The sequence below is a fragment of the Hordeum vulgare genome, chromosome 5H, assembly GCF_904849725.1.
Source record: "Hordeum vulgare subsp. vulgare chromosome 5H, MorexV3_pseudomolecules_assembly, whole genome shotgun sequence".
Taxonomy (NCBI): Eukaryota; Viridiplantae; Streptophyta; class Magnoliopsida; order Poales; family Poaceae; genus Hordeum; species Hordeum vulgare.
Window position 1 is genome coordinate 201,412,407 of NC_058522.1, and position 6,666 is coordinate 201,419,072.

Consider the following 6,666-nt stretch of genomic DNA (forward strand, 5'->3'; position numbering starts at 1 on the left):
TCAGTTACTGTGCCTTTAAAGAAAACAATTTTTGAAGATTTGAGGATTTTCGTTACAAAATCATCAGCTGACAAGGATGCAGTGAGGATTTTGAACTAAGTTTCAAGTAGAACGCATATGAAGAATTGAATAGATTGGATAAGTATAGCATAGAGGGAAAGTAGGGTCCGATCACATTCACTTAGCAGAAACATCAACTTGAAGAAATAGCAATAAGTGAATGCTGTTGAGGACTAGAAATCATAGTCTACCTAGGCAAATGAAAGTCATCAAGTGTTTTTGAGGATTTTCTAATAGATCATCACAATGAAGAACAACTATTTAAAAAAAATGCATTGTGAGGAAATTGATCATTTGAAGAAAATCAACTTGAGGAATTTCACATTGGGCGGTGGCGTTACCCACCATATAAGAATGTTGATTACAGATGCCGCGTATAATTGTCGTAGGGCCCTGAGAATCAATTTCTTCGTTAATTTATTCACATTCAGAGTGACTTTCTTCATCAGTTGAAGAAAATCGTTTCATCATGTGTTGCACATCTAAGTCATCAACTTTGCATAAGTGTTAGGATGTGTGCATGTTTTTACAAAACATTTGAAGACTCTAAGATATTTAGCTCACACCGCAACTTGCAAAACCTTTTCTCATCCAAGGGCTTAGTGAAGATATCTGCCAGTTGATCATCAGTCTTCACATGGTCGATGAGGATATTGCCCTTGAGGACATGGTCCCGAAGAAAATGATGACGAATCTGGATGTGTTTGGTCTTCGAGTGCTGTACTGGGTTGTATGCAATCTTGATAGCACTCTCATTGTCATAGTAGAGAGGAACATTCTTCATGTTGATGTCGTAGTCCTGGAGGGTTTGCTTCATCGACAGCAATTGAGCACAGCAAGAACTAGCAGCAATGTACTCAGCTTCGGCAGTGGAGAGTGATACGCAGTTCTGCTTCTTTGAGGACCAGCAAACTAGTGATATTCCGAGGAAATGGCATGTGCCAGAAGTTGACTTGCGATCTACACGGTCACCAGCATAGTCAGAATCAGAATACCCTACCAGATGAAGATTGGAGCCCTTGGGATACCATAATCCTAGTGTTGGTGTGTGAGCTAAGTATCGAAGAATATGTTTCACAGCCTTATGGTGTGATTCCTTCGGTTTTTCTTGAAAGTGTGCACACATGCAAACACTAAGCATTATATCTGGCCTAGATGCACATAGATACAATAAAGAGCCAATCATAAAACGGTATACCTGCTGATCGAAATCTTTACCATTTTCATCAGTGCCGAGGTGGCCGTTGGTAGGCATTGGAGTCTTGGCACCTTTGCATTCGTGCATGTTGAATTTCCTCAGAACATCCTTGAGGTATTTCTCCTGTGATATGAAGATTCCAGTGCGTTGTTGACGAATTTGAAGACCTAAGAATAATTTCAGCTCCCCCATCATGGACATCTGATATTCTTTACTCATCATGTAGGAAAATTCATCACTATATCTTTTGTCAGTACAGCCAAATATGATATCATCAACATATATTTGACATACAAACAGCTCATTATCATAGGATTTTGTGAAAAGAGTTGGATCGAGTGAACCAGGTTTGAAGCCTTTCTTCATGAGGAATTCCTTCAATGTATCATACCATGCTCGAGGGGCTTGCTTGAGACCATACAGAGCCTTTTTGAGTCTGAAGACTTTGTCTGGATTCTTTGGATCCTCAAAACTTGGGGACTGAGCAACATATACTTCTTCCTCAAGCTTACCATTGAGGAATGCACTTTTCACATCCATTTGATATAAGGTGATGTTATGATGATTAGCATAAGCAAGTAGTATTCGAATAGCTTCAAGTCTAGCAACAGGTGCAAAAGTTTCATCGAAATCTCTTCCTTCAACCTGGGTGTAGCCTTGGGCTACAAGTCGTGCCTTGTTCCTCACCACTTGACCGTCCTCATCTTGCTTGTTTAGGAAAATCCACTTGGTGCCGACGATGTTGTGCTTGCGAGGATCTGGTCGTTTGACAAGCTCCCATACGTCATTCAGCTTGAATTGAAGAAGTTCGTCTTGCATAGCTTGGATCCACTCCGGTTCCAGAAAAGCCTCAGCAACTTTTGAGGGTTCTGTGATGGATACAAAGGAAAAATGCCCACAAAAGTTAACTAAGTGTGAAGCTTTTGAGCGAGTGAGAGGACCTGGCGCGTTGATGTCGTTGAGGATTTTGTCAAGTTCTACTTCGTTTGCAATCCTCGGATGAGCTGGTTGAGGATTTTGTCTGGGCTTCGGAAGTGGTGCTTCTGCAATTTCCTCAGGAGCATCTTCTTGGTTTTTATCAGCGATGGGGATCGTTTCTTCACCAATTTCCTTAGTGGGCACAATGTCTTCAGTAGGCTTAAGCTTTATCGCTTCCTCAGGAGACAACTTATCTGGATCAGAAGGCAATTGCTCTCTTTGCGAGCCATTAGTTTCATCGAACTGCACATCTACAGTCTCAACAACTTTGTTGTGATAGTTGTTGAAGACTCTGGAGGTGTGCGAGTCCTTTTCATAACCGAGCATAAAACCATCATGTGCCTTAGGTGCAAATTTCGAGCTATGGCGAGGATCTCTAATCCAGCATTTTGCACCGAAGACTTTGAAATAACTTACATTGGGTTTCTTGTCAGTGAGGAGTTCATATGAGGTTTTCTTGAGGAATTTGTGAAGATATACCCTCTTGATGATGAGGCATGCAGTGTTGATTACTTCAGGCCAGAAGCGACGAGGAGTCTGATATTCTTCAAGCATAGTTCTTGCCATTTCAACCAGAGTCCTGTTCTTCCTTTCGACGACACCATTCTGCTGAGGAGTATAAGGAGCAGACAATTCGTGAGTAATACGAAGTTCATCAAGATAATCATCAAGACCAGTGTTTTTTAACTCAGTTCCATTATCACTCCTGATGTGTTTGATCTTGATGCCAAAGTTCGTCGAGGCCCTTGAAGAAAATCGTTTGAAGATTTCCTGCACCTCAGTTTTATACACTATGAGATGCACCCATGTATATCTGGAATAATCATCAACTATGACGAAGCCATATAAAGATGATGCATTGGTTAGTGTGGCATAGTGAGTAGGTCCAAATAAATCCATATGAAGCAATTCGAATGGACGTGCAGTGGTCATGATGGTTTTAGAGGGATGCTTGGATCTGGTCATTTTCCCAGATTCACAAGCACCGCAGAGATGATCCTTGAGGAATTTGACTGATTCGATGCCGATGACATGCTTCTTCTTTGCAAGCGTGTGCAAATTCCTCATGCCTGCATGACCTAGTCTTCGGTGCCACAGCCATCCTTCTGAGGTTTGTGCTAGTAAGCAAGTGGCTGGTTGAGGACCTGTAGAGAAATCAACAATGTACAAATCCCCTCTTCTTACACCTTCGAAGACTTTGGATCTGTCAGATTCCATGATGACTAGACATCTATATCTACCAAAGATAACATGTAACATCCCAATTTTCCTAATTGGGAATGTTTTACGTTGTAGCTAAGCATCTATGCATATTAATTGAAATAAATTTAGCATTTGAATTTCTTTCGTCTTTCGATTTGCATTTCCATTTTTCCTCGCACGAGTAATGCCCAGAGAAATGCTCTCTTGCACGCAAGAGAGAGAGCCGAGGAAAATGACCCTCCAAAACGCGGACAAATTTCTGAAATATTTGAGCCAAGAAAACCCAAAGTTCTTTTGCAAAAATAATTGCAAAAAGAACTAAAGGAAAATTGGGAATTTCTGAAAAAAACATTTTTATAGTTTTTATTTTTGCTTTGGAAAAATGTTATTTGGGTAGAGAATATTTTTCTGAATTTTTTGTATATAATACCCTATATAAATATTTTGATTTATTTCCCTTTTATTAGCTTTTATTTTCTGTCTCGGAAAAGTTATAAATAGGAAAGGTATTTTTTTTTCTTTTGCCGCCGCTCCCGAGCGCCATATAAGGCTGGGCCGAATCCCCACTGCCCCGGGATTGAATCCCTTTGAAACCGGCCAACCGCCCCACCCTTACCCCGCCTCCTCTCACTGGCCGAAGGGCCCCCACCGCCCGAGCCTCTCCCTCCCGCAGCCAGTCTTCTTCCTCCTTCCTTTTCTGCTCCAGACCGAAACCGAGCCGCTGCCCTCCCGAGAACCGTGGGATCCCCTGCCGATTTCTACTCCCTCTCCTTCCTTAGCACCCCCCTCCTAGCCTATATAAACCCCGCCCCCGAGCCGACCCCGTTCCCACCTTTTCCTCTCCGAGCCGAGGCCCCTAGCCGCCGCACCACCGCTCGCCGGCAGCCGAGCTACTGCCACCGTCGGCCGCCCCTGGGAGCTCCACCCCAGCGCCCCTTCGCTCCACCGCCGCCTCCCCTCGGAGGAGGACCCCCGCCGCCGCCTCCCCGACGTCTCCACCGCCCCAGAGCTCCCCCTCCCTCACCGGCAGCCACGCCCCTCGCCGGTGTACTGCCCCAGCACGGTACTCTCTCCCTCCCCTCTCTGTTTTCTCTTTTCTTAGTTTGTAACCGTTGGATCTTAGCTATAGGGTGTAGATTAGATCATATATAACTCTTCGGTTTAGATTAGAAACAAACCAACGGTTTTATTTCCACTTATCTTTTAACCAGCAATTTTGCTTAGCCTCGGCCGTTTGCCCATAGCATTGCAACAAACGCCCTCCGCAGCCAATAGCAACTTGCCACGTATACCCCTCTTTTTAGTACTAGTTATCTTCAGTTTTTTCTGCCTGTTTGCAAAAACAGAAAGTTTCAATCTTGTTTTGGACACAACTGTTTATCCCGAAGTCCAATGACAATGATTCTTTTTCCAGTAGCTCACAAATTTCTTGTAGTTTGTAAAAACATATAATTTGTCTATGTTTGAAATTTGGAAATATAAGTTAGAGCATATTTAGTTTAAACCTTGTTTTGCCTATTCCAGGAGTTTGAAAAATGATTTTGAGTTGATTCTTTTTGCTACTGATTTCTAGTGATATAGTATTACTGTGGTAGAAGTTTCAAAAAAATTAAAGTATTTTTACTGGTGTTTTCAACAGAAACAAGTTTCTGCCATACCGACGCGTGATGAATTCTTTTGCTTAGACTTTAGCAAATCCTTACTTGTGATGTTATTTTTACTTATGGCTTGATTGAAGTGCTTATGGTGTGCTTTGTCTTTGTATCGGTAGATCATCCGGAGTGCGAAGCGTGTTACTTAGAAGCGCTCGAGCAAGACAACTATCATCAAGGCAAGTCATTTTGATCATGTTATTTTACCAATGTTTTCGATGCATGGTAGATCACCTTCTTTGCCCAATTGCATGCTGCCTAGGTACTTGGAAACTTTAGCATAAGTTGTAGTATCATGTGGTAGGCACACAACAACCCCGTTACTTGGCCCCGGGACGACAAATTTCATATTGCTATGCTTGAGTAGACGGGGTTATCGGTTGAGTGTATACCATGAGTGATGCGAGGTTGATATAATAATCAAGACCGGTTAAGACAAGATTTTCAAGACCTCGGACGCAATGCAACTCTGGATGAAGGACGGTTGATCGGCTCCCTGGAGAACCCAGTGGATGCCCGGGATGTTGGAGAGGCCATGTCATCCTGCGGAAAGCTTCACCGAGGCTCAAAGAGACGGACGGATATTTTCAAGACCCAAGGCTTACCTGCACAGCCACAAGTCATTATGGGCTCTGGCTTGGTTGGACAACGCGGCGACTCTGGACAGGCGGTGCTAGCAGATGTAGAAGAACGGTAGGAATGGATGGGCACCGACAGGGATTCAGAGGGACCCGTTGAAAGACCATGTTTTGATCATCCGGTCTTCAAACACCCTGAAGTGCGAGGACATACACGGAGGCGATCAAATCTTGTGGGGAACGTGTGCAAAACTCTGAAGAGTGCCCAACCTAATCGATTAGCCATGTCCACGGTTATGGACAACTTGAGCCAAAGGCATTGAATTTCCCCTGAACTCTCGACACTTGATAATGATGTGGGTGTTAACAACTATTCGGGTACGAGAATTGGTTGGCGGAACCATCTCGTTAACAACCAACAATGTAGTAATATTTTGCTTTCAACCCCTCTTGTTGTAGGATAAAACTGGCTTTATGCAAAACTCATAGCCCCACCGGCCAAATATGCATGTAGAGATAGTTGATATTTATTTTTACTCCTCTCTTTGATGACTTGCCGGCATATTCAATATGCTGACCTACACGGCTGCAATGTATCATGTTGCAGAGTACTTTTCCGACCAGGAGTGAGGCTATGATCTACGCTCAGCGACATGCCCTTGGAGTCGGATGGACTCGTCTACCTGATGCTTCCGCTAGTCTTCGTTAGATATCTCATGAGTTGGCCTTCAGCCACTTTATTGTAATCCTTTATTGAAATAAAGTACTCTTTATGAGATTTCGATTAATAAAGCTGTGTGATTGGACTCTTGAATATATACATTATGTACTGTGTGTGTACCAGCATGATCTTGGGATGGTACGGAAACACCAGAGGCTTGACTCGTCTTGAGTCGGGTCGCTACAGAAATGGTATTCAGAGCACACGCTGACCTTAGGACGTAACCTCTAGGAATGGAAAAGCCTTAGGAAGAAAACTATTTTCTCTTATGTCTAT